The sequence below is a fragment of the Bos indicus genome, chromosome 14 (assembly GCF_029378745.1).
Source record: "Bos indicus isolate NIAB-ARS_2022 breed Sahiwal x Tharparkar chromosome 14, NIAB-ARS_B.indTharparkar_mat_pri_1.0, whole genome shotgun sequence".
NCBI lineage: Eukaryota > Metazoa > Chordata > Mammalia > Artiodactyla > Bovidae > Bos > Bos indicus.
The window spans coordinates 23681523-23708385 of record NC_091773.1 but is presented as its reverse complement, the minus strand read 5'-3'; the positions used below and the strand labels follow the sequence as shown (position 1 = coordinate 23708385).

The 26863-nt window shown below is 44.6% G+C and overlaps 1 protein-coding gene across 2 annotated transcripts in view; it reads left to right on the top strand.

The window, feature by feature from the left end:
* The window catches only part of PLAG1 (PLAG1 zinc finger), a 51934-nt gene that overhangs the window by 12747 nt on the left and 12324 nt on the right, over positions 1–26863 (top strand). The window lies entirely within an intron of this gene.

Genomic DNA, 26863 nt, shown 5'->3' with positions numbered 1-26863 from the left:
TGGACCTCAGAGGTCTGTGTGAAATAAGTCAGAGATAGGTGCACACCATATGATCTCTCCTATGTGGGATCTAATAAATAAACTAATTTTTAAAAAACCCACGCTCACAGATACATAGAGCAGATTGGTGGTTACCAGACGCAAGGAGTGGGAGATAGGAGAAATGGATGAACTGCTTTTGGTTTTGATATTTAGTTTAAATAAATGGGAAGCAAAAACAGCAAAAAATATATACTAGAGATCGAATCGGTGTGCTTAAGCGTTGGTCCTGACGTGGTGCTTCAGTTTCATCATACTCATCTCACCTACCATCAGCCAGTGCAGGAAGAGGAAGAGAAAGCAATTTCTTTTCAGAGAAGGGCAGTTGATCATATTCAGGGGCTGACTCATAAGAGCTTTTCTAAAAGGCATGATACCTCTGCCAGAATTAAAAGGAATTTCTTAATTAAAACCATAATGCCCGTGTGTCTAAGAAGTGTTTTCATAATCAGGTTTCAGGCACACTTGTGTGCCTGCACTGGCCCTTCCAAGTGTTCTGCTGTTTGCACGTATTTGCTCTCAGTGCTGCCACCCTGTGTATGGCAGTGCCTCTGTCCTGTCTGCACTAATTTTCTGTGTGTGTGTGTGTGTGTGTGTGTTTTATGAAGCAATAGTGTCCAAAACTACTTCGGGAGAATGAACATGCATATTACAATAAATTTAAAAGATATTTTCGTATACTCTGCCCTGTGTTCAGTGGCTGTACTAAATCTAGACTTTTAAAGGTTACACAATTTAGAAATATGGTATTCAGTTGCCAAAAATGAAATTTGGGGGATTTTTAAAAAGACAAATACCTTTATCTGTTTCATCCGTCACTTCACTAAACAAGCTATTCAAAATAGCTTGAAATAGTGAAATATGAAAGCAGAGGGTTTGATCCTTTATAAAGTTGAGAAATATTATAAGATGTTTTTTGTTTTAGCCAAGTTTTAGTTAAAAGTTCTTCCTAGTAAAAGCAAAACCAAAAATGAGCACAAAAGAGACTGTTTCTGTTTAAAAGAAAAAGAAACTAAATTTGATTGGTTAAATTATTCCCTGAATCATTAGCCAACATGACTTTTAAATTATATCACCCCAAATATTTTGAGTATTAATGCTTTGCATCAGTGATAAAGTAGTTCTCCTGGATAGCAATCTCTGTTTTCACCTATATTATCTCATTTAATTTTTACTGCAGTCTTGTGAGATAGGAAGTGCAAGCGTAATATGTATGCAAGGAACAGTAATGACTTCAGAAACAAATTATGTTACTTTTTATGAACAAGTCTCTAGACTGTACAGGTCATAGAAGCTCAATACATTAATTTGCTAGAGAGTAAACCTGAATTATCTCCATATTGAGGATTTATTTTAAAAATCAATTTGTCTTAAAGCTAAAATTTTCAGTCATGAAGTTGATAGTAACTCCAGTTAGAAAGTACTGCTTGTCTAGGTATTTTTAAAAGTTATAGATAAGGGGGAAATTTTTTTATGAATTTACTAAGTTAAAGGAGATTTTTAAAGATGTACGCCTAAACTTTGCTTTTTAATGACCTTAAATTGGTACAGTTTTACTAATCTTTGCTTCAAATCACATTTATAACAAAGCCTTCTGATATCAGAATAATGAACATCTCTTTTTAAATGTTTGTCTAGTTTTAGTTCAGTAAATAATGTAATCATATATCATAATTGAACATACTGTTTAGTTTGGTTAATTTCAGATGTTAAGCTTCCTTCATAGAAACGTCACTGACGATTTTACCACTCAGGAGAATTGAAAAAACGTTATGCAACATGTGGTGTCATTCCAACTACTGCAAAATTCCAAGTCAAGTTCAAAATCTTTTTTTAATTTTTGCTGGGAAAGATTGAGGGCAAAGAGAGAAGGGGGTGACAGAGGACGAGTTGGGGATGGCATCACTGACTTAGTGGACATGAATTGAGCAAATTCCGGGAGATAGTGAAGGACAGGGAAGCCTTGCGTCCTGCAGTCCATGGGGGCACAAAACCGGTTGAAATTTAGTTGATTAACAGTGTGATTCAGTGATTCAGGTGTGCAGCAAAGTGATTCAGTTATATACGTTCTCTTTCCAGTTCTCGTTCATTATAGGTTATTACAGGATACTGAGTATAGTTCCCTGTGCTGTACACTCAGTCCTTGCTGTTTACCCATCTTACATATGGTAGTCTATGTCTGTTAATTCCAAATTCCAGATCCTGTTAGCATGTGCTTATCTCCGCAAGTTTAGGGAATTAGAGACACACGCCAACTTTGATGGTGGCCATTTCTTGACTTTGTCCAGTCTCCATGCAACAATGTTTTTCTCATATACCTGTCTACCTCTTAGCTGTCCTGATGTTAAGTCCCATCTCAGACCATCTGTTTTGTTTTTTTTTTTTTTTTTGAAGTTTCTTTATTCTTTCTCCAAATGAGAGCAAGAAGTGGGGACAGTAGCTCCTGCCCCTCTTAGGGTACTGATGTTGGCCTTTCCTTTTTCCTTGTCTTTTTTTTTTTAAGTACCTTTCAGATAATAGGTTGATATATGAAAGAGATGCTACCAAGCAGAATATTTTAAAATACCAAGTGAATGATGGACAGTAAAAGCTAGATCTTCAAGGGAAGGCAGAGGTGGCTCTGGAGGTGGGCTTTGCACAAGGTGTGATCTGGGACTAGACAGAAGGAGGGAGAGCATTACGGTGCAGCGGATGGTTTCAGCAGGCTTTAGGAGGAGGCAGAAGTGTGCTTGTTGTCAGCAGTCTCCAAGAGGACCAGTCCGCCTGGAGGAGGTGCCGTGGTTGGGAGCAGGGCCAGGTGGAACTGCAGCGGGGTGCTGGGGCCTGCGGTGAACCACCTCACCCGCAGCCTGAGGAACCTGCAGTCTGCGCTGTAGATGGCACTGCAGGTTCTTGAGCAATGGAGGGTATTCGGAAAATGAAGTTCATTCAGAATCCAGAATGAACTGAGCCTACAGGTATGAGACTAGAGTCACAAAAATGTTAATATGACCCAGATTTGGAGTGGTGATCCACTGCTGCTCAGATCTCCATCACCAAGCCCATTCTCACTAGCAAGTTCCAGACCTTCATTCTCAGGGCCGCTTGGATGTAGCCACCAGGCATCTCAGACTCAGCATCTGTATAACTAGCAACTCAGACCTCAGTCATCTTATTTACGGCCCCACTGTTCTTTCAGGCCCCTGGTCAGGAAACTGTCTTTTCTGCGTTGAGTTGGAATTTCGGTTGTAAGTTTTAGGACTTCTGTTGTAGAGATACCAAACCAAGTGGAAACATAAGGGGAGTAGGAGGATTCAAGTGGTCCTGGAGCAGGGAGTTTTTTTTTGGGGGGTGGGGCGGGGAGTGCATCCAGCCAAGAACAAGGGAATGATAAGGGCCTCGTCCTGCAGTGCCCACTGGGTGCTGTCCTGGAACTGGGGCCTAGGGCGTGGTGAGTGAGCGGAACACTGGTCGGTGAGGCTGGGAGGGAAGACTCAGGATGGGACCGGTCCTCACCATTATGGAGCAACCCCATGGTTCAGAGCTGGGACTTGCAGTGGCGTGATGCCCCCCTTCCCTGGGTCTCCTTCTCACCCCTCTGCTCCATCCTCTCATCGTGAACCCCCAGCATCTGGCCTGCTCCGAGCCCCCTTCCTCCATCCTCTCCCCAGGTCACAGAGAAGCTCCCTGCCCAGGGCCTGCCCTGCAGCCTGGTGGGGACGGCCTCAAGTCTCCTGCCCACCCGGGACTCCAGGCCTCAGCCATCTCCACGTCCACATCCTTGTACAGGACAATTGTCTCCTGTTCAGTTCGCAGATTGATAGAGGGCCCGCCATAGGCCAGGGATCCTGCCAGACTCAGCTGGGTGGGAGGCAGGAGATGGTAAGCAGCCATCTCCCCTTTGGGCACCCCGCCCCCCCGCCTCATGCCTGGGCCCTCCTATCGTGTGCAGACAGACGGCTGCCCGCCGCCAGCAGGCCAGCCTTGTAGCCAGGCTGCAGAGACAAGCGCACGCACCCCAGAGAAGGACTGGCACAGATGACAGGCTTGGGGAGGATGTACATACACACCCGGAACCGGGGGAACCCAGAGTCCCAGGGAGACAGACCCCCACAGCGGGCCAGGGGAGACACGTACCCTGGGTGTGTGTCTACACATACCCTACTATCGTCTGTAGTTCTACAGACAGCAGGGGAGAGGCAGAGGGATGAGAGCGCACCCGGCTCAGGCCAGAGAGAGATACACGCTCCCACGGGGTGGGGGTGGGTGACATAGTGACACGTCCAGAAGACAGGTGTGGGGGACAGAGACAGACACCCAGAAATGGTGGGGTACAGACCAGGATGGCATGGGTCACTCACTTGTGGGGACAGAAGGAGACCCACACAGGAGGTGGGGGAGTCACACCCGCGGCAGGGTGTGAAGGAGACACCCACACTGGGGCATGGGGACAGAGAGGCCCCTCCGCACCCAGGAGAAGCTGGACGCCCGCCCAGGCATCCAGAGCCCGGGAGAGACGTGCACTGCAGGCGACGGACACCCAGAGCGGGGAGAGGAACACACACACACCAGGAGTGGGAGACAGGTGGCTGCACCCCCGACTGGGAGAGGAAGACAAGCAACGGAGAAGGGAGTTGGCACAGGACACACATGTCCACACACTGCGTGCACGTGCAGAGGTGTGGTGGGGAGACGTGTGCGCACACCAGAAGGGGAGAGGCAGACATGAGCAGGGGCACACACAGCCTCCCGAACCATGCACACAGAGCTCACCTGCACCTTCTCTGTCTGTGCCCCCCTCCAGGGTTGGGGTGATGTGTCCTGATGCCCCATGGGTTTGTCCAGAGAGAATCGGAAGTTATCTCGACTGCTCAGGGGACCTGACCCTCCAGGCCACCCTCAGGTCACAGCTCCACGCAGAAGGCCAGACCTCAGTCCTGTTATTCTCATTAAAGGATCAAACCGCCGTATAGCCCCATCCAAATTGTTTTTCTCTGAGCATAATGTCCATGTCATCATACCCATCTCCCGGGTCTTGAGAGTAGAATACAGAGTCTTGGGTGTGCCTAGACTCTAACCCATGAGTCTCGGCCTCTCCTCCTGGCCCCAGCACACAGTGGGCTTGGACTTGAATGGGGGCATCCATGTCGCCCATTCGTGGACCTGGGTCTTATTTGTCATGAAATCTACCCTCACCCTTGCCCAGTGTAGCTCTCGGAAGATGAGCACACCTGAGCTGAAACCATCAAAGCTGGGTCTTGGTCCAGCTTCCCACCCATCCAGTACTCCTCCGGGGTCTCCCCTCCCAGCTGGATGCCTGCCCCCACCACAAGCCAGACCCCCTCACTTCCTGGTGTCAGGTCGAGGGACCTCCTACACCCGGAGCACCTGCCTGCACTGCTCCCTCCTCACCACGTGGTCCGGGGGTGGGAAGGTTCGTGGGGAGCACATCACCTGCTGTTACTTTTACCAGGCGCTCACTGCGCTCTCCCTGCTGGCACGCTCCCACCTGGCAACTCCTTTAAGCCTCATCACAGCCCTGTAGATGGTTTCTGAGCTCATCTGAGTTCCAGGTGGGAGAGGAGGAGGAGGCTAGAAGTTAAGTAACCAAGGATTAAATGAGACAGTGCCTGAAAAAGTCTCCACGTGGCACCTAGTTCACACACATGCTCCAGTGGCTCTCATTGTCTGACAGCCCTGTGGACTCTGGTCTGTGGAATTCTCCCTGGCACTGGTGATGGTGTTAATGGTTCTATCATAGAACCAGGACCTCAGAGAGTCTGCTGCTGCTAAGTCGCTTCAGTTTTGTCCAACTCTTTGCGACCCCGTAGACTCTAGCCCACCAGGCTCTTCTGTCCTTGGGATTTTCCAGGCAAGACTACTGGAGTGGCTTGCCATTTGCTCCTTCAGAGGGTCTTCCTGACCCAGGGATTGAAGCTGTGTCTCTTGTGTCTCCTAAATTGGCAGGCAGGTTCTCACCACTAGTGCCACCTACTTCTAAGAGTCTAGTAGTCTATTAATAGACTGATGCTAATTTATTAAGTGATTAATATTTTCTTTTTATTTATACTCAATATTTGATAGAGTAGGAATATCTATTTTATGTTCTAATTAATACTAATCTATTAGTAGCTCATACTCTAATAGAGATTCCTATTAGAACTTATAGTAGACATTAGGTAACTTTACCCGAAGATCACTGGGAAGACTGGTCTGTCAGGCTTGCCCTGTTCCCCTACCACCAACCTTATAGTATGGGGCTTTCCAGGTGACGCTAGTGGTAAAGAACCTGCCTCCCAAAGCAGGGGACGTAAGAGCCTTGGGTTTGATCCCTGGGTTGGGAAGATTCCCTGGAGGGAGGGCACAGCAACCCTCTGCAGTATTCTTGCCTGGAGAATCCCATGGACAGAGGAGCCTGGCGGGCTACAGTCCATAGGTGGGCCATAGTCTGTAGTCGCAAGGAGTCAGACACAACTGAAGAAACTTAGCCAGCATGCAACCTTATGGTATGGGCTTCCCAGGTGGCGCTAGTGATAAAGAATCCCCCAACATTATCTGCCCCCAAATCCCTTCTTCTCTTGGCTGCTGGGCAGCTCTGCTCTCCTGCCCAAGGCTCACCATCTCTTTCCCTGCCCCACTGAAGATGGATATATGTTTACCCGACTGGTTCTGTTTCTCTGACAGTGGAGATGTTCAGGACTCTCCAAGCCAGGCTGTTGGAAGCTGGACTCTGCCACCTCCTTCCATCCAACTGTCCTTTTTCCCTTGAGACCTTCCTGGCCTCACCTCCTTTCTCAAACCTCACCACTTCAGGCTCCCATGTGTGTGAGCAAGTGCGTGCATACGCCCCGCACACAGGCCCACCCCACTGCCAAGCCTGGCAGGTGCTCATCACCCCCCTCCCCTGTGTGATGCTCCCCTGGGTGCTGGTCCATCAACTCGCTCCGCAACTCGGGGCCCATCTCCTGTGGGGTGCCCACCACCTCCATCCCTCTGTGTTCAGCCCCTTCCCAGCCAGACACGGTTCTCTGATCTTGCTAGACTGATTTAGCCTTCAGTCTTATTACAGTTAAAAATGACCCAGCCATTGTATGCTAAATGATTGTTTGAAAGCCTGAATCATGAAAACCCTCTCTCAGAATATTTATTTGTGGAAAATAATGTACACAGTTCAAAGGCCGTGACTAATAAAGGTATTTGTTTCTATTACTTTTACATCCTCTCAAGCTTCAAGTGGTAATTGCCTGGCTTCAGCAGAGCATGTAGAGTGACTGGTTGGCCTGTGACTCTGTGTCAGGGTTTCAGATACGATCCTGTGAATTCCTTCCTTCACAGAAGTTGTGAGTCAGAAACTGCACATGTATATTATCTTTTCTGACTTCATCATCGTCACCTAGGTTTTATTGAGCATCCATGGGAGTTTGTACACAAGAGATGCTGGTTTGATCCCCGGGTCATGAAGATCCCCTGGAGAAGGACATGGCAACCCGCTCCAGTGTTCTTGCCTGGAGAATCCCAGGGACAGAGGAGCCTGGTAGGCTGAAGTCCATGGGGTCACAAAGAGTCAGGCATGACTGAAACGACTGAGCACACACACAGCACGTGGAATTTATAGTACATCCCATACAGATTTATTGTGGAGGTTAAGTTTAGCGCTGCATCTAGAGACGTTTTGTAAAACTTATTATTGAGTATGTCAAAAATGCTGAAAAATCAAAAGTGGAGAGAACAGTAGAATGCATCCTTATCTACCCATGACCAGTTTCAGCAGTAACCACCTCTGTGGGGGACAGCGTGGTCCTCCTACCCACGACCACCCTTTCTCCTGCCCACTAATTTAATACAGAATTATTTCCCATCACTCATATAGTTTTGGTAAGTATTTCCAAAACGTACACTCTTTTTAAAGATATAGTCACAATACAACTGTCACACCCCAAAAGAACAGTAATGCCTTAATGTCATCAAATATAGTGTTTCATTCTTCCCAGTTCTCGTTTTTTTTTTTTTTTTTTTTTTAAAAAAAACAATTTGCATGATTCAAATCCAATAAGACCTAATTGATGCTTTTGAACTGTGGTGTTGGAGAAGACTCTTGAGAGTCCCTTGGACTGCAAGGAGATCCAACCAGTCCATTCTAAAGGAGATCAGCCCTGGGTGTTCTTTGGAAGGAATGATGCTAAAGCTGAAACTCCAGTACTTTGGCCACCTCATGCGAGGAGTTAACTCATTGGAAAAGACTCTCAGGCTGGGAGGGATTGGGGGCAGGAGGAGAAGGGGATGACAGAGGATGAGATGGCTGGATGGTATCACTGACTCGATGGACGTGAGTCGGGGTGAACTCTGGGAGTTGGTGATGGACAGGGAGGCCCGGCGTGCTGCGATTCATGGGGTTGCAAAGAGTTGGACATGACTGAGCCACTGAACTGACTGACTGACTGATATAGTCAGTTGACATATCTCTCAAGTCTATTTTGATCTGTAGGTTACCTCTTCTTTTTTTTCCCCTTAAAATTTTCTTGAAGAATTGATTTTTTGGGGTTTTTTGGGGTTTGATTTTGTCCTGTAGAGTTTCCCACAAGTCTGTAATTTGTTAACTGCATCTCTGTTGGATATTACTTTACTTGCCTCATTATATGTGAGAATCAGGTTCTGCTTTCTGCCTCCAAACACGTTAAAGTCTCCTAGAAAGAAAAGTGGAAAAGGTGGAATGTGGAAGAAGTAAATTTTGAGTGAAGTGCTATAAGCAATAAGAATGACATTGATATACATATAATAAATCTAGATATGTGATATCTTATTTCTGGTGGAATGTTGATATTCACATCATCAAAAATGATGTTCAGCACTAACAGGTATTTCCTTCTAGTATAATTTTTCTTTGAACCTGTGCAATACTTTTGTAAATTGGGACCTTCTTCATCGTGTATGCTAACCCCGTTTAAAGGTTATTTCCTGCATACTTTTGTGTTACTTCTACATACATCTCAGAAGCTAGGCTCCTTTGAAGGAGCATCTTTGAATTCAGAGCATCCTTTGAATGGGCACCACGTGTACTTAGCCTTCCCTGTGGTCGGCCAGGTAGCTTATGTCTAGTCTTCACTTGATGCTAGTGAGGGGTGGTCTTGTGCTTAAATCGTTATGTGTGTCTCATGTTGTTTTCTTCAGGTAAACTCTCAGGTGTGAAATGAGTGGAGAAAATGGTAAATGCCTTCTTTTACTTGGCCATTGTGTGGCCAGTTTGACTTCTGCAAGTTGCCTGTAGTACCTGTGAGTGGTCATTTCCTTAGCTCTCCCCAGTGTGGCCATGACCATAGTCTATGCTTTTTATTTCCGTCGTGTATATTTAAGTTTCATATCTTGCCCCTGCTTAGCAGTCCCCCCACTGCAGCCGTCATTAATTTGTCTTTGACACCCGAGGCTTCTAGTCTTCTCTGCACCAAAAATCGCAGCAACCCAACCTGTTGGGGTTTTGCCTGAGAGGTTGGCCCTGAGTATGGGAAGGCACAGCACCCGCCTCCACAGTGTGGTGTGTGATGTGCGTGGGTGTGGGACACTTTGTTGGGCTGTTCAGGACTTGTGTTCCTCCTTTCTGTCCTCTCCCTTTGTTTTAGATCATTGATGTTTTGGTTTAAATAAAAGATCACTGTGTATTAATACTTCAAGCTCATGGTAGGATGAGGTGGGAGAAACTCACCTGCCAAATTCTGAATTAGAATTTGCAAAGCACATAAATTAAGGGAGTAATTACTCACATTACCCCAAATTCCTTTTTTAAAAAAATAAGGATTCAGATGGGCACCTCTTTTGGTGTCTTGTATTATAACTATGGAAGGGATGTCAGTTAGAAATCTCAAGTATTAGAAATATTCAAACATCATAATCAGGATACTCTGAAATCACAATACATCCTGAAAATACCTCCTATTTGCATAATGCTTTGCCACGTGTCATCATTCCTTGAAAATACCTCCTATTTGCATAATGCTTTGCCACGTGTCATCATTCCTTGAACTGCTCGCCTCTGCGACCAGGTGACTCCGTGGCCACATATGTAGTGTTAAAGTAACAGCTGAGCCCCAGGCCTGCCCCCACCATGACTTGGTGACATGGTGTGGCCGCTCCTGGCCCTGCCTTGGCCATGTTCCTCCCTCCTGGGTCCCCTCACAGCCCTAAACTGCTGAAATTCCCCAGGCACAGCCGTCTGGTCTCCTGTGCCCATTCTCAGGTTGGCAGGTTTTTCTCACTGCCCTAAAGGAATCGGTCAGGTTGAGGCTGATGCGAGTTATGTGGAGATCTTCTGGAAATGAATCTGAGCAAATTCTGGGAGATCATGAAGGACAGGGGAGCCTGGCGTGCTGCAGTCCATGGGCTCACTAAGAGTCGGACACGACTTAGTGACTGAACAACAACAGCAGCTTCCCTGGCAGAAGACTTGATCGGTGGAGAGAGGTCCTTCCACCCTGAGGCAGAACTACACGGGGAAGACTGAGGGCCAGGCATAACCACAACATTTAACAAAACCTGCGCTGCAATGATGTGAGATGCCACGTCCTCCTCGGGGATATTCTCCCCTCTGCCCGTGTGACCAGTGTCCGCCCCTCCTCACAACCTGTGCTGGCCTCACTGCTCCAGGGTACCCATAGGGAAAAGGAAGCAGGAGGGGCCATACAGGGGTAGGGGATTAAGGGGTACAAACTGTCATGTATAAAATAAGCTACATGTGTGCATGCGGACTCAGTTACCTCTGACTCTTTGCGACCCAGTGGACTGTAGCCCTCCAGGCTTCTCTGTCTATGAAATTATCCAGGCAAGAATACTGGAGTGGGTTGCCATTTCATCCTCCAAGAGATCTTCCCGACCCAGGGATCAAGCCCACATCTCTTATGTCTCCTGCATTGGCAGACGGGTTCTTTACCACCAGCACCTAGGAAGCCCCATGTTGTTTCTGCTATACAGCAAAGGGACTCAGTTACACATATACATGTATCCACTCTTTTTTAGATTCTTTCCCCATAAAGGTCACTGCAGAGTACTGAGTGGAGTTCCCTGTGCCATCCAGGGGGTCCTTACTAGTGATCTGTTGCAGATGTAGTCGGGTGTGTTTATCCGGAAGTGTGTTTGGACAGCACCTTCCAGGTCCTGTGCAGGTGGGGGCGGCTCTCCTCAGTTGAGGAGGACGAACGTTCTCGGCATGGCCACCAGGTGGCACAGTGACTGCAGCGTCCCAGTGTCTGGTGAGGGTGGGCCCAGCCAGGAACCACGGCAAGGTGCTCCTGACTGCTGGGCCCCAAGGGAACCCAAGGGAGTTTCATTTAAATGCTCAGCCAGTTTCTCATTGCTCACAAAGGGAAATAAGTAGGGTGGGCAGCTGTACCCCTCCACAGGTCCACGTGGCCAACAGGAGGACAGCTTCCCCCCGCCCCCTTCTCTTCCTCCTCCTGTGCCATCAGCACATGTGTGAGCACCTCGATGCACCCCCCCATTCTAGGTAGCGGGGATGCGGAAACAAATGAGAAAAGGCAGGATCTTGGCTCTGAGGGAACTTTCTCTGCGGCCTCGCCAGGGACCCCACTGGAGGCAGACCCAAGAGTCTCTCTGCTGTCTTTTGTCACCCCCGAAGGCTCCTTTCCCCCTCGCCCCCAGCATGGATTGACTTTTTGTTATCAAAGTGGGCTTCAGTTTAGAAAGCAGAAGGGTCACCCATCAATGCACTGCTGTGACACGTTTTGTCTTCACCATGATTTTCTGTGGCCACTTTCACCTTACGTCATGGTTAGCCCACTTAATCTGGAACTGACTGTGCTCTCTTTACAGTTAAGGATATTTAGGTCTAGAAAGGCCATGAGGCATGTTAATATGGCGTAATACACGGAGAAATCCATGCTCAGGTCTCTGGGTCATCAGTCCATTAATGATATAATCAGTGCCAGTAAAGTTTTTTCATAACTTATTTTTAAAATTTATTTTATTGAAGTATAGTTGATTTACAGTGTTGTGTTAGTTTCTGCTGTACAGCAAAGTGATTCCATTATTTATGTGTATATATATTCTTTTTCACATTCTTTTCCATTATGTCTTATCCTAGAATGTTGACGAGTTCCCTGTGCTCTGCGGTGGGGCCTGGTTGTTTGTCCATCCTGTATATAATAGTTTGCATCTGCTAATCCCAAACTCCCAATTCATCAATACCAGTAAAGTTTTTGAAAAAAAAAAACAAGCAAGTCCAGGATTGTGGCAGGTGCCTGTAGATAAATTTGGCAAACGCTGCGTTTGCTGGAGAGAGCTGTTTGACAAGGTCAGCCCAATGTAAATACATTTAGTTAAAATTACATCTAAACACCAGGGCTTCCCTGGTGACTCAGACAGTAAAGAATCTGCCTGCAGTGCAGGAGACCTGGGTTCAATCCCCAGGTGGGGAAGATCCCCTGGAGAAGAGAATGGCAACCCACTCCAATATTCTCACCCAGAGAATCCCATGAACAGAAGAGCCCGGTGGGCTATTGTCCATGGAGTCGCAAAGATGTTTAGAAACATTTCCTCTGCAAAGGGTGAGCAGGAGTGTGAGAATAATGCAAATATCATGTAGAAACCTCAGAAAACACACGTTGTTTGTTTGAGACCATGGGAAGTTACTGTCCAAGACTGCAGCCATCTTCATTGTGTCAGACTTAGCCGAGGACATATAGGAATGCTATCTCCTTCCCTCTGTCCCTAATCCCTCCACCAGCCTGGCTGTGCAAGATGCCATTCAGTTCACAAACCCTTGCCAAGCCCGCTTCAGTTTCAGGAGACTGTAGGGAGGGGACAAATTCAAGATGCTGTGTGAACAAGGCGTTTCCATGTCACAGCATTCACAGTGAGGAATTTGGGTTTAGTGTGTACCTGGATAAAGTAGGTGTTTTCTCTGGTTTGTAGTAATCTTACTGTTTTCACAGGTGTGTTATAATCTTTTACCACAGTTAGAAGAGACGATCAAAAGTAAGCTGTTTCAACAGGTATCAGTTTTCATATGCATCTCACACCACATGTGACCAAACACTTCTTCACACACAGTTCTGCCCTACCTGTCCTTCAGAGATTCTGTTAGCTCTGATTCTATATAGGAGCCTGTGCCAGTAAAGAGGGAGAAAAAAAATGAACCCTTTTCTTTAAGCGCACATCCAGCCATTTGGGGTCAGCACTTAATCCTGAGTCACCCACCGAATAGGGGACTTTGGGACCTTGAGCCCTGAGAAATCCCACTAGAGATCTAGGTATGTCCCCAGATAATGCTCACAGACCTGCATGGTCCCTTCCTGCCCTTAGAAAAGGGTCCAGCAGGATCAGGCCCGGTTCTGACTCTCAGAAATTGGGGCCTGTGCCTCTGGTCCCCACTCTCTTGGCCCTGAACCCGGGTAAGAGTCTGTGTTTTGAGGCCCTCTCCAAGTCAGAGTTCCGAAGGAGCATCGTGAAGACGATGGATCATCAGACTGCACTGGTCACGGTGACGGAAACACACAGCCCTGGTCACTCAGTCCTTATCAGAGTGTGGGGGGCCGGGTGTGCGGAAGGAGCCCCCCAAGTCCTGACTGGGGCTTCAGGGGAGAGGACCCTCAGGCTTCATACTGATGGGTGTAAACCCCTTTTTGTTAATTATTGATACCTATCAGCAAACACTGCAATGGCCTGAGTTTCTAAGTAAGGAAGATCACATTTCTTTAAAAGAAAACATGCTAACCTAAAACAACTGATAGGAAAATTCTGTTTTAGACAAGCACACAGAGGTCGGCTGTTTGTTGAATGATTTAAAACTGTGTGTGGGGATGGAAGTGGGATGGGAGGGATCATGTTATACAGACACCCACATTTAGGATAATTTTAAATTAGGAGAATAATTTAAAATGTCCAGCCCTCGTACAGGACTCCTCCACCATCTCCAGCTTCCTCCTGTCTTTCTCTCTTGGCTACGAAAAACAAATTGCCTGAAGTCACCCAGACCTACCATGCAGTTCCTGACCCCCTACCTGCCCGTGCTTGACTGATAACTTACTCGTTCTTTGATTGTCTTGGCTCAACTGTTAACTTTATTATTTTTTTAGTTAATCAAAGGCAGGCCTCCCAGTCAGCATGACACTTCTTTCTTTTTAAGGTTACTGCTAATTAATATATTTAGAAGGTCTGTCCCCAGGCTGAATCGTGGCTCTCCACTGAGTGCTTGTTTGGTATTTGATAAATAGAACCTGCCCCAGACTATTTATTGTGTGTCGGTCTCAGTTCCAGGCAGAGTGTATTCCCGGAGCCTCTAAATCACCGAGTATGATGTGCCAGCCAGTATGCAAGAAACAGGTGAACCTCGCTGGCTTCCTCCAAGGGCGACAGCTGAGAATGTTGCTCTGAAAACGGCCCGGACATCTTATCCTTTCTAGTAAGGACTGAATGTGACTCTAACAGTTAGCCCAGGATCCCGCTCATCTTTTTTTTTTTTTCTTTTACCCTCTCTGAATGGGAAGGAAGGATTTTAGTCATTTTGAGTCATAACCCTTATGAAGAATTTAGTTGATGAGTTTATCATTTCACAGAAAAGTAGAGGGGTTTTTTTGTGCAGACTCCAGCAAATTCATATGATGATTTGTTTCTGAGACTCATCAATTTTAAGTTTCTCTCAGTATGAAAACTTACCTTCTTTTATTAGCTTTAGATGGCAGTAGTGGTAAAGAATCTACCTGCTGATGCAGGAGATGCAAGAGACATAGGTTCCATCCCTGGGTCGGGAAGATCCCCTGGAGGAGGAATTGGCAACCCAATCCAGTATTCTTGCTTGGAGAATCCCATGGACAGAGGAGCCTGGTGGGCTGTAGTCCACGGGGTCACAAAGTCGGACATGACTGAGTGACTGAGCAGCAGCAGCAGCGCTGAAGCATAATCGGTGTCTAGTAACAGCACGCACTGAAGGTGCACGGTTTGCCAGGCAGGGACATCGGGGATGCGGCCATGAAACCAGCAGCGCAGACACCGCAGTGAGAACGCCTGTCATTCCCAAAGCTTTGCTCATGTCCTTTTCTGAATGCTGCTGCCCCATCCCGTCCCAGTAACCGCCGAGCTGTTTCCTGTCACTGTAGATGGCCTTGCATTTCCTAGAATGGTGTGTAAATGGAATCATGTAACATGCCCCCATTTTTCTGCCTGACTTCTTTGACTCCGCCTGATTATGTTGTGGTTCATCCTGTTATTGTGTATATCAGTACTCTATTCCTTCTCATTGCTGGTGATTAGTTCATTGTTTGAACCTACTACAGCTTGTTTACCCATTCACACACTGATGGGCATTTGGGTTTTATCTAGTTTTTCACTTTGACAAACAGGACTGCTCTGAATATCCACTTTCAAATTTTCATACAGACATATGTTTTCTTGTCTCTTGGGTATACACATAGGTGTGAAATGGCTGTGTCACATGATGGGCACATATTTAACTTTTTAAGAAACTGCCAAACTTGTTAAAAGTGATTGTACATTTCTACTTCCGGCCAGTGGTGTGAGTCCTACCAGCACTTGATGCAGTCAGATGGTCAGTTGTTTTTTTTTTTAATTGTAGTCATTCTAGTGTGTAGACAGCAGTGTGTCCTTGTGGTGTGATTTGCATTTCCCTTATGATCCAGTCGGAGAAGGCGATGGCACCCCACTCCAGTACTCTTGCCTGGAAAATCCCATGGACGGAGGAGCCTGGTAGGCTGCAGTCCATGGGGTTGCTAGGAGTTGGACTGAGCGACTTCACTTTCACTTTTCACTTTCATGCATTGGAGAAGGAAATGGCAACCCACTCCAGTGTTCTTGCCTGGAGGATCCCAGGGACGGGGGAGCCTGGTGGGCTGCCGTCTGGGGGTCTGGGGGTCCCACAGAGTCGGACACGACTGAAAGTGACTTAGCAGCATGATCCAGTGATGGTGTGCATGTTTTAATGTGCCTATTTGTCATCCATATGTCTTCATTGCTAAAACGTCTGTTCAAACATTGCCTGTTTTTTTATTGGCTTTTGTTATTGTTGAGTTTCAGAAGTTCTCTGTATATCCTGAATACAGGTTCTTTATCACAGACATTCTTTGCAGAGTTCTTCCAGTCTTCTTGTGGCCTGTCTTTTCATTCTCTTTACATTGTCTTTTGGAAGAGCAGCTTTAAAGTTTGAGTCTAATTGATAAATTTGTTGCTTTATGGGTTGTGCTTCTTGTGTTGTAGCCAAAAAATTTTTGACTTACTGAATGTCACAAAATCTTTATCCTGTTTGCTCACAGAATTTTTATAGGTTTAGGTTTTACGTTTGTGTCCATGGTCTACTTGTATATGGAATGAGGTATGGATACAAGTTCTTTTTTTTCCCAGCATCATTATCTGAAAAAGCTTTTTATGGTGGGGAGTTAAAATTATTTTTTCCTAATTGTAAAAGTAAGACATTTGTAAAATACAGAAGAATATAAAGTCTATATCTTGCTAATTTTTTAAAATAACTTAGCAAGGGACATTTAAGGGTATTGTGAGGTGAGTGGGGAGGAGTAGTTCCAAGTGTGTACTTTAGAAAATTGGAATCACAGTGTATTCTGTGTCCTGCTTTTAAAAATTATTAGCATTATATTGGTGCTTAATCATGTGATTCATTGTTTTTAATGGCTGACTATTTTATCGCATAGACATATCCTACTTCACCCCTTTTATTAGACATTATCAATTTATTCTTTTTTTAAACTTTTATTCTTAAAATATGCTTCGAACATGCTTATATTTAAATCTTTATTTCTTGGTTTTTCTCCTTACATTTTTAGAAATTATTTATCAGATCAGCATAAATGGACACTTAAAAGGCTCTGAGTACCTATTTCTACAACATATTCCAGAAAAGCTTCAACAATTTACACTCCCAACAGCAATAGCTAAGAAACTTAATTTTTTAAATTGATCTTTAAATTCTTTTTTGAAGTATAGTTGATTTACAATGTTATGTTAAGGAATACAATTTGTGATTCAATACTTTTATAGATTATAATCCATTTCAGATTATTATAAAATATTGGTTATACTGCCTATGCTGTCCATCATGTCCTTATATCTTATTTAAGAAATTTTTAATTTTTATGGCAGGTTTTGTTTGTTTATATAAAAGCCTCAGGGATGCCTCTAGACACCCCCTTCTTGTCCGCCACAGCATTACTCTAACCTTGGCCACTGTCCCCAGGCTGGGCACCCTGCTCCTCCCCCATCCTAAACATCCACACCACCCTCTTGCTTGGCTCTGCTGACACTGACCAAGTTAAGCCAGCTCCTCACACCCCTTACCCCTTTTACCAACAACTTGCAGGACTAGTGTGTGTCTCTCCCACATCTGTAATCACCGTAGATGAAAACCTCTCTGTTTTCTTGGGCACAGTTTTACCTTGTCTTCTGCCCCTGCCCTCCCGCCTCTCTATCCTCAGTACCCCAGCTCACTCCTTCTCTCCTGCCAGGCACCTGACTGCCACCAGCCACCGCCCTACCATTTTTCTCCTCTTCCAGTACAAAGCTCTGAAAAGAAGTCTGTCTTCTCTGGAGGTCACTTCCTGTCCCTCTGCTGGCACTCAGATTGAGGGGATCCCACTCCTGGCCCCAGTCTCCTCACTCCCTGGTCCACCCTCTTTCTTGCTGAAGCTTGATGCCATCATTCCTAAGTGGTGAACTCTGCACACGAGTGCAGGGTGGTTCTGGAACTCCTCGCAGTCCTGTCTTTTTGTGGGTTTTGCCACCTTTTCCTTCTCGAAGCTCTGCGTGATCGCCCCCACCCACCACAGAAGGCCGGTTTCATCCTATCATTGTGTCAGGAGGCTGTCTGTCCACCTTCCCTTCACCTCCTGTGTGGATACTGTCGGGCACACCGGTGGCCTCTCTCTGGAAAGGCTTCTTCTTGCTGGTTTTCAGCTCTGTGCTCGTCCAGCACAGTCCTCCGCAGCCCATGGGACAAGCACTCCATGCCCCTTGTCCTCCCCCCACTGCTTTTGCTCCCCACATCCACCCCATCTCCCCAGTACTTGTTCTCAGAGCCGTGGATCCCTTACCTGTCTCACACTTTGTTCTCGTCACAGTACATGGGTGTAAGAGCCCCCAGCCTCGGACATCACTGCACTTTTCTCATCTGGACCCTTATGATGTCCATGACTACACCCCACTGCAGCCAGGGGTCACCTTGGCCTGCATGTAACCTGCACTGGTGCCCTGAGTCCTGGCTTATCAGTGTGCTCCCCACACCCCTTTTCTTCTTCTTTATTGTACATTCTTCAAGCACAAGCCTGTAGTAGTCTTCTCCTTTTCTGACCCTCTGTGTTCCTAGTTTACACCATATAATGTCTCTGCTGTCGATCTGTCATGCTAATATGGCCTTATGTATGGTTGCGCGCTGACCCCTGGTCCAGGGGAGTGAAGCAGATGGTTTCTGCATGGAGCTCGTGGTGCCTCTTTCCCGGTAGTCAGCACCACAGACATAGGTCTCCATCACCTGCACGGTATAACGAAGCTGAGGACAAGATTCACAGTAGAGGCTTCAGAGTTCACTTGGGGTTTTCTTTTTGCTGACGATGAACTCTCCACCTGCGAATTCACCTTAGAACCAGTGACGGCCTTATCTGAAGACCAGCTCAGCGGCTGGGTACCAGTTGTCCTTGTTCCGCCTCCACTTCAGGGGTGCTCTAGGTCTGCACACCGTCCTCAACCCACACACCTCCCCTCCCCGAGAACACACAGCCCACAAGGAAACACTCATCTGTCGGGATTTCTCCCTCACCTGTTGTTCGGAACAAAATACACAACCCTAAAGGTTTTTCTCAAAAACGTGTTACAGCAAAAATAGTGCATGTGTTTAAAATGTAAATGAAGAAAACAAGCAGCAATTCTGAGAAACAGCAGTAAACGCGGACTCTTTTACTGAATTAAAAACATGAACAACCTAGATAATTTCATGGTGGTTCAAGGGGAAAGTGCATGAGTCAAGGCATATTGATTGGTTTACTTTTCAGTTTTCCATGTACTGTAAATATTTTTCTTTGATTCACATTTGTTCCTAACAGATTCTGAGCTAGATTTCCCACTAAAGTATCAAGATATGAATAAGTGGTAATGAATAAGAACAGCACTGTGGTTCATGTGCCATTAGCCAAGCTGGTGTGACTTTTGGAACTTGAGACTAACTCTTCTTTTCTTTTTAGGTCGCCTCTTGGTGGTGTGTTGGCCGTATCTGGCACCCAGAATGCCTCACTCTGTGACGGTCTATTAATAAGGTTGCCTTGCTAGACTTGGGAGCAGAGCCCCCGGTAGGTGGCTTTTATCATTATATGGCACGGCTTTCCAAGTGATTACTTATTCCAGTTTCTTCATAATAGAAGATACGACATTAAAAGCTTTGGAAAGCCTGCCACATAATAAGCATGCCACTTACTATTCTTAGGTCCATCAAAATGTATCGTGCTCATCAGGACCTCATTAATAGTTACGGTCTCACAGAAGGATCGGAATCCTGGCAACGAGCAATTTTTCCCCTGTCTCGTGCACGAAACGCAGAGCTGCTGTAAAAGCTTATTTGTCCACATTCCCCAAACAGCCCGCAGATGAACTCTTCCTCCTCCAAGTCTTACCCAGAGTTTCCACTGTATCTCTTTCTATCCACTGGGAAGGGTCCGGGTACCTCCGAGCAGGTGGGGAGAGGGCTGGCCCTGCCAGGTGGGATGCGGCAGATGCTAGAATAAGGATCCTGGTGGAACAGCAACAGTTCGCTGACCTTGGAAAGAGGACACAGTCAGGCTGCTAGAGTCTGCAGCCTGTAGGGGCAGCTCAGTGGCTCAGATCACAGTATAGCCATACTTGGAAATCCAGGCACATGTGGATTTGGTACCAGGTAAGTCTTGTCAGCAAGACCTTGAATACAGGATGGAGGTTTAGGGGCCTGGACCCTCAGTCCTGGGATGGGAAGGACATGGATGGCCATGCCGAGTGCCAGAGGATGGGCTCGAGTCACCCGAACTGCACCAACAGCAGGCGGGCCATGCCTGGGAAAGGGGGACACGGCCAGAGGCCGAGGGCCAGGCAGGGTCTCACAGTTCACAGGGAAGGAGCTCTGATCAGATGAAAGGCCCACAAACTGATCTGGCTGAAATGCCCCAATCTCAGCACAAAAATCAAGTCAGAATAAACTTATAGCTGTTCCTATGTTGTAAATATTTTTAGTTATATATAAAGATGTTAATGGTTTTCTAGTGTTACAGGTTATGGATTTTTTTTTTTCCTCTATTTCATTGTAACTTTTACACTTGCTTTGAATGAAGCTGTTTTGGAGCAATTAGAAAAAGAAAATTTTTTTCATTTACTTAGCCAACTCTGTTCACACAGATTCTCTCCCTTCTCATTTCTTTTAATCTGTAACTGGTCAAAAATTACCTATGACATTTTCAACATCATCCCCCCCGTTGAAGATCACATGAAGAACATCCTCTGTTAAGGTTTTTAAATTTTACCTGGTTCCTTTTTCTTTCCCATAAAACCATTCATTTCCCAACAGTAAATCACAGTGGAGACAGGTTGCATGTGCTCACAGAGCTATGGAGCTGAACATTCAACAGCAGAAATGTTCTAAAAGTCCAGGCCAACCAAGTGCCGCCCAGGGGTGCCTCCCTGCCCGTTGGGTCACCCACAGGGTGACCTCGAGGGGATGTGCCCACATCTCCACAGCTTTCCACATCCATGGCTTCCCAATGGCTGCAAATGCTCACTAGGTCTCCACCCCAGCGCGGAACTAACATCTTCCTCCTGTGGGGCTTGTCTTCTCAGCTTGCTTTGAAACTCACTTGAAATTTCAGGAGCCCCACAACAAGTTCACCTGCTTGCTTTGATTCCTGAAGTTCCTCAAAGGGACTCAAGTGTGGTCCATGCATGTTCATCCAGCATCTGGCATTGTGCCAGGGACGTGGAGGGGGTGACCTGTGGTCTCTCCCTGCAGATGAATTTACAGTCCCAGGGGAGAAACAGGTCACTTCAACAAGGACTTGACCCTCCATGTTAGACATAAGAATCTCAGAGACATAGTGTTCTGAAAAGCTTCATTCTGAAAAAAGTTCACCCTGTCTCAAGTAAAACTGGTCGAGGAATCGAATTATCAGGTCTCTTCTAATTGTGACAGCTGGGGGAGGGCAGGGGTCCTCTGGTGGCAGGGGCAGTGGCCGCCCCTGGCTTAACAGGCTTGCCTGGAACAAATCCTATTCACCTTCAACTTGGTAGGAATCAATCGAAGTGTTTTTGCCCCCAGACAGTCACACAGACACAGGGAGGACAGGGTGAGGGCACAGGTGGAAACTTCCTGGGTGTGGGTTCCTTTGTGTTTTTGCTGTTTGGTCACACTTCACAACATCTGTGCCTTACTGTGTACCACAACATAAGCTGACATCCACAGCGCACCCGACTTTGAGATGGCTTAAAACTAATGCTCTGCATGAGCTTTTGTAACTTGGTGAAACTGTGTTTCCTCACCCCTTTTGTTCTAATGTGTACTCTTTCTGAACATATAGACAGATTCAGTGTGCGTGCTTGGGGAGGTCAGACTCGAAGCTTGGGTGATGCTGTATTTGTCATTTTAATAGCATTGGCTGTTAACCATCTATGCACGGAGGCAGCCCTCCAAATGTTCAGGGTCCTTCAGTGTGAACATTTTTATAGTTGGTGTCCAGCATTTTTCTTGTTGCCCTAGGAATTTAAGGGGTCAGTGGTAAGAAAAACAGAGAAACAAGTCATCCCAATTTGAGACACGTGCAGTTTTCAGATTGAGCTGACCTGTGACACCTTCTTTATAATCCTAGCCTGAGCACCACTATTTTGGGAATGCTTTATGCAAAAAAAAAAAAAGAAAACCTCTAGAAATAAAATTGTGATTAAGCAATCTTAACTCTGTATTCAGGTGTACTTGAGATTTTTTGCTCTCTCTCGCTCTTTCTCTGGCATCTTTGCTTCTCTTTTGCATCATACTGTGCTCATTTCCTGTTTGCAAATACTAATTGTCTAGATGAAGAAAGTGAAAATGCTCTAACATAGCACCCATCTGTAGTTTTTAGTTGTTTTTTTTTTTTTTTTTTTTATGTGAATATACAACCGTTAAAAAAAAGGGCTTCCCTGGTGGCCAAATGGTGAAGAATCTGCCTGCAGTGCAGGAGACCCAAGTTCAATCCCTGAGTGGGGAAGATCTCCTGGAGGAGGGAACGGCCACCCACTCCAGTATTCTTGCCTGGGAAAGCCCATGGATAGAGGAGCCTGGTGGGCTACAGTCCATAGGGGTCGCAAAGAGTCGGACACGACTGAGCAACTAAGCACACATACACACAACAACCAAATAAATTAACCGAGGAAGACATTTCTGAATTGAAAGATAAAATTTATTTGGATAAGTTTGCTTTATTCATCCAGCCATCTATTCTTTCTTCTGGGGACTCTAGAAAATGAAATATCCCACACCCAAGTTCAAGGTGGCCCCAAAAGGAACATCCTCATTGTGCAGAGGAGAGAACTGACATCGGAGTTTGTTGATGCCACTTTGGAATCCATTGACTTTTTCCTCTTGGTTCTTAAGCACAAATAGGTCTGCAATTCCTTTCACTTCTCTGTCGGCTTTCAGTATTTGTATATTAAATGTTAAAGTCTTTCAAAATACTGTAGGGCTACATCGTGTGGTAAATTTCAGAAGGGCTGTCCTAGAACCGTTTTTTAATGAATTGCTCAAAAGATGAAAATACCACATAAAGCAATTCCAAAAAGGCGTCCTCATAGTTGAAGGATTTTCATTAACGACATCAAAGATAGGAAGATTAGTTCTGTGATTATCAGTATTCCGGGTGTAAAATGAGACATTTGGGTACCTGGTTACAACTTGGCAGGCCAGGTCAGGCGCAGCCCTGCTCACTGCTGTGTCTCCTGCTTCTGGGCATGTGCCCTGCTCCATCCTGTCCTGTGGCATCGCAGATTCTCTAACTGCCTAACCATGTAGCCATCCTTCCTGCTCCATGCTAGGCATGGACACAGGCTCCAGGCATGTCTTCACTTTAAAAATTTGCTTTAGGAATGAATGGGGACCAAACTGATATTATACACTCATACTAATAGACTCCTTAACAGTAAAGTCAGTCAGAGAATGCTTGTTCTATGAAACAAAATTTGTATTTCAGACAGGTTTTAACTGCAGTTACTGGGTTCAATCCCTGGGTTGGGAAGATCCCCTGGAAAAGGGAAAGGCTACCCACTCCAGTATTCTGGCCTGGAGAATTCCGCAAAGAGTCGGACACAACTGAGCAACTTTCACTTCACTTCACTGTTGTTTTAATCTAAGACCTTACAAATAGCTGTTTAAGAAGTCCCTTTCTAGTGGCTTACGTTTAGTTTATTGGACCAAATTATATCCACACTGTATTATTTTTTACTTGAATTTAGATACATGCATTCTGTCCTGTGTCTACTATGGGGGTTGAGCCTGTAAGTTCACTTCCTTGCTGGAAAGCACTTGTCTTGCTTTAATTATTTTCATTCACTCAGCAAAAATTTTACTTCCTTTTATGGGAAACAACACTGAATACAACTAATACAGCTCCTGCCCCAATGCTGCCTACAGTCTATTTTTACTTCTGTTTTAGGTTTTTATACATACAAGATAAGTTGTTATTCTTAATAAGGGATTTTACAGACCTCCAAAAACCAAATGCTGTAAAAATTTGCACATTATCATACCGTATCAAAGAAGTGTTCTAAGTATGCTGTTGCCCCTCAGAATTGACTTCAATTATGTTATCATGTTAGTAATTTCTTTCACATTATTCAAAGCTTTATCGTGTTTTATACATATAAATTATTAGTAGTAAATTTCCTTTTCCAACCCACCTGTTTACTATACATAAAAAACATGTTTTAAGCAAATGTTGACATTTTCTTAATTGTTTACTAATGAGTTTTATGATTAGCATAAAGGAGACTGAAACTTTGATTATGATAGCTTTTGCCCTTAATTAGCAAAGTATATGCTTGACTTCTAGCTTAAATATGAAAGAGTTATCGATGCAGGTAAGTATTGTCAAAATTCACAGCTCTCAGAGAAACAACTGTCAGAACTGTGAAACTTAAAGTACAAAGTACAGAAATAGTTTTAATTCAAGCTTTTTCTTTTGTCAGCATCCTCATAGGAATTCATTTTAGTAGACCCTCTGATGTATGATTCATTTCGCTTGTTATTTTTCTGCATGAGTCACCATTTCAGAATGTAAAACACAGGGAGATAATAAACCTGTGTGTGTGCACGCACACACTATATTCTCTTTAATTATTGTTTTTGTGTATGCAAAGTCGCCCTAGGAAAAATAACATCTGTTCTGGTACCAGCAAAAACTGGGCAGGGATTCTGAAGAGTGTTACTTCATCTTAGGGTAATTTAAAATAGGTATATGTATGTTTTCTACCTTGCTCTATGATTCTTTAGATCAAGACAAAGAACTTTGTAATTATTTGGAAAAGCATGGTAACCTATCTTTGATATGTAAAAAAGAAAAACTGGAGTGCGAATTTCATTGCAGACTTTTCAGTCATAATGCTTTTTTAAAGACTTTCTTAACAGTATAAAAGAGAATACACAGGTAATTTTAGTTGACATTTTAGTTAGGAATCCATGAATGGAAACTATATATTTATGTTTATTATGCCAAGCCAAATAGTTATAAACTCTAAACAGCTTCTGGTTTCCTTTGTTTGAGGAAATAATTAGCCTGTCATAAGAACTCAAAATAATTAGGCTGAATTCAGGGAAATTAACCATGACTTTGGAATTATGTTTTGTGATAAAATGAATGAAAATGATGTCTGTTATTTTATTTCAGGGTGTAAAATATGTAAGTGGAGTAATTTGTAGACTATTGTAACATTTCAAATCAAAATAGATGTAATTTTAAACTGTACTGAATTATTTTGACTCTAAAGGATTTTTTCTTTATTACAAATGCCATTGAACAGTAAGCATAAATAAAAATTTTATGGATGTATTTGAGATGCAGTAAAATTTATATTGGTTGGGGAAAAAAGGAAGAAAAATTGTTTTTCACTAGGCTACTTTGGTTTTAGATTTTTGTTTCTACCTATAAATCATTATCCACTGAGACAGATATGCTACTTGTTACTTTAACTGCTATTTAAATTACCTTAAATTTACAAACTGTCATTATTTAAAACAAGCTTTTTAAATCTTAAAGGTGTGTCTGTTTGGGGGTCATATTGGCAGCTCTGATAGAGAAAAGAGGACCATCTCCTATTTCTTCATGCCTTTTAAGTGTAATGAGAGGATTTATCCACTTGCACATTGGTTTGCCAGCCTGCCCGTCTACAAAGCAGTAGAATAAGACCGACATAGGACACTGGCCCCTTCTTGACCACATACATGCTGTCAAGATGTTCAGCTTCTCTGGGCCTCTCACTTTAAAATGGACATAGTGATAAAAGCATCTGCTTCTCAGACCCATTGAGTTCCAGGGAGGTAATAGAGATGAAAACACCCTCCACTGTGTAAGGTATTTATATTATGAACTAGCATAACGTGCAACACAGGCTTTCATATTCTTAATTGCCCTACCAAAAACCCAGTATGTGCCCTGGGCAAGTAAGTATTCACCAAGTTTATTTATCATTTTGCAGTTTTGAAGTGCAGAATTCAGTTCTTCCATTTATGCATGTTCTGTGCTTTACCAAAAAATGGAGCCTTTGCTTTAACTTTGTTGAGCATCCTTTATTAGTCTAAATTTTTGTTTTCTCTTGTCTTTTAAACTATGAGAATAATGCTTTCACATAGACCTGTAGTATTTTTGTATTGATGCTTGAATGCCCTCTGTTAAATATTGTATCTACAGATCATCAAATTCTTAAAGTATGTGAAAATTTGATTTCAGGGGAAATTAATTAAATGTGTGTTTAGAATCTTAGGGCTTCCCTCATAACTCAGTCGGTAAAGAATCTGCCTGCAATGCAGGAGACTCAGGTTCAATTCCTGGGTCGGGAAGATCCCCTGGAGAAGGAAATGGCAACCCACTCCAGTATTCTTGCCTGGAGAATCCCATGGACAGAGGAACCTGTCAGGCTACAGTCAGTGGGGTCGCAGAGTTGGACACAACTGAGTGACTTTCACTTCACTTCACTTCAAATGTTAAGTAAAGTTATTGTCATTTAACCTGTCATCGGAGAAGCTTATTTTGTTTCAAGTATTGGATTTATATTCTTCTCAGATTCTCATAATCATGATTCCTGAATTGTTATCTTTAAACCATTTAGGATTTACTTATTTCTCTGTGCCCTGTACTCTCTACTTTTTTCCCCTTCTCTTTGACCATTTCTGCTATTTGTTCTTTTCACATTTACTTGTACAATCAGGAATTATTAGCAGATTTTTTTTAATGTGTCTTCTTAGTCTACTAAGGATCTTGCTACTAATAGGCATTTTTAAGATATTTTAAGGTTTTTCAACATCGATCTCTTAAAATACCCCTTCTCCTGTAGGAAACCTATATTTAACTTCCCTTGCATGCTTTTGAAATCTAAGGAGTGCAAGGTTATTGCCACATGTCAGCAGTGCTTGCAGCATCCTGGGAAATAAAGTGGGGGCTATTGCAGGTAACACACATATAGCGTAGAAGCCTGTGTTGCACAAGCATGGGCAGTGTGAGCTTGGGAGGTGCTCTCCTCAGGGAGCCCGCTGTTCTGAGCTCAGGCTGCTGGTGCGCTGTCCCCAAGAGAGAACCGAGCTTGTCTGTTCTTGAGTAGTGTTTAGCTTCGTGAAAATTTGATCCATTTG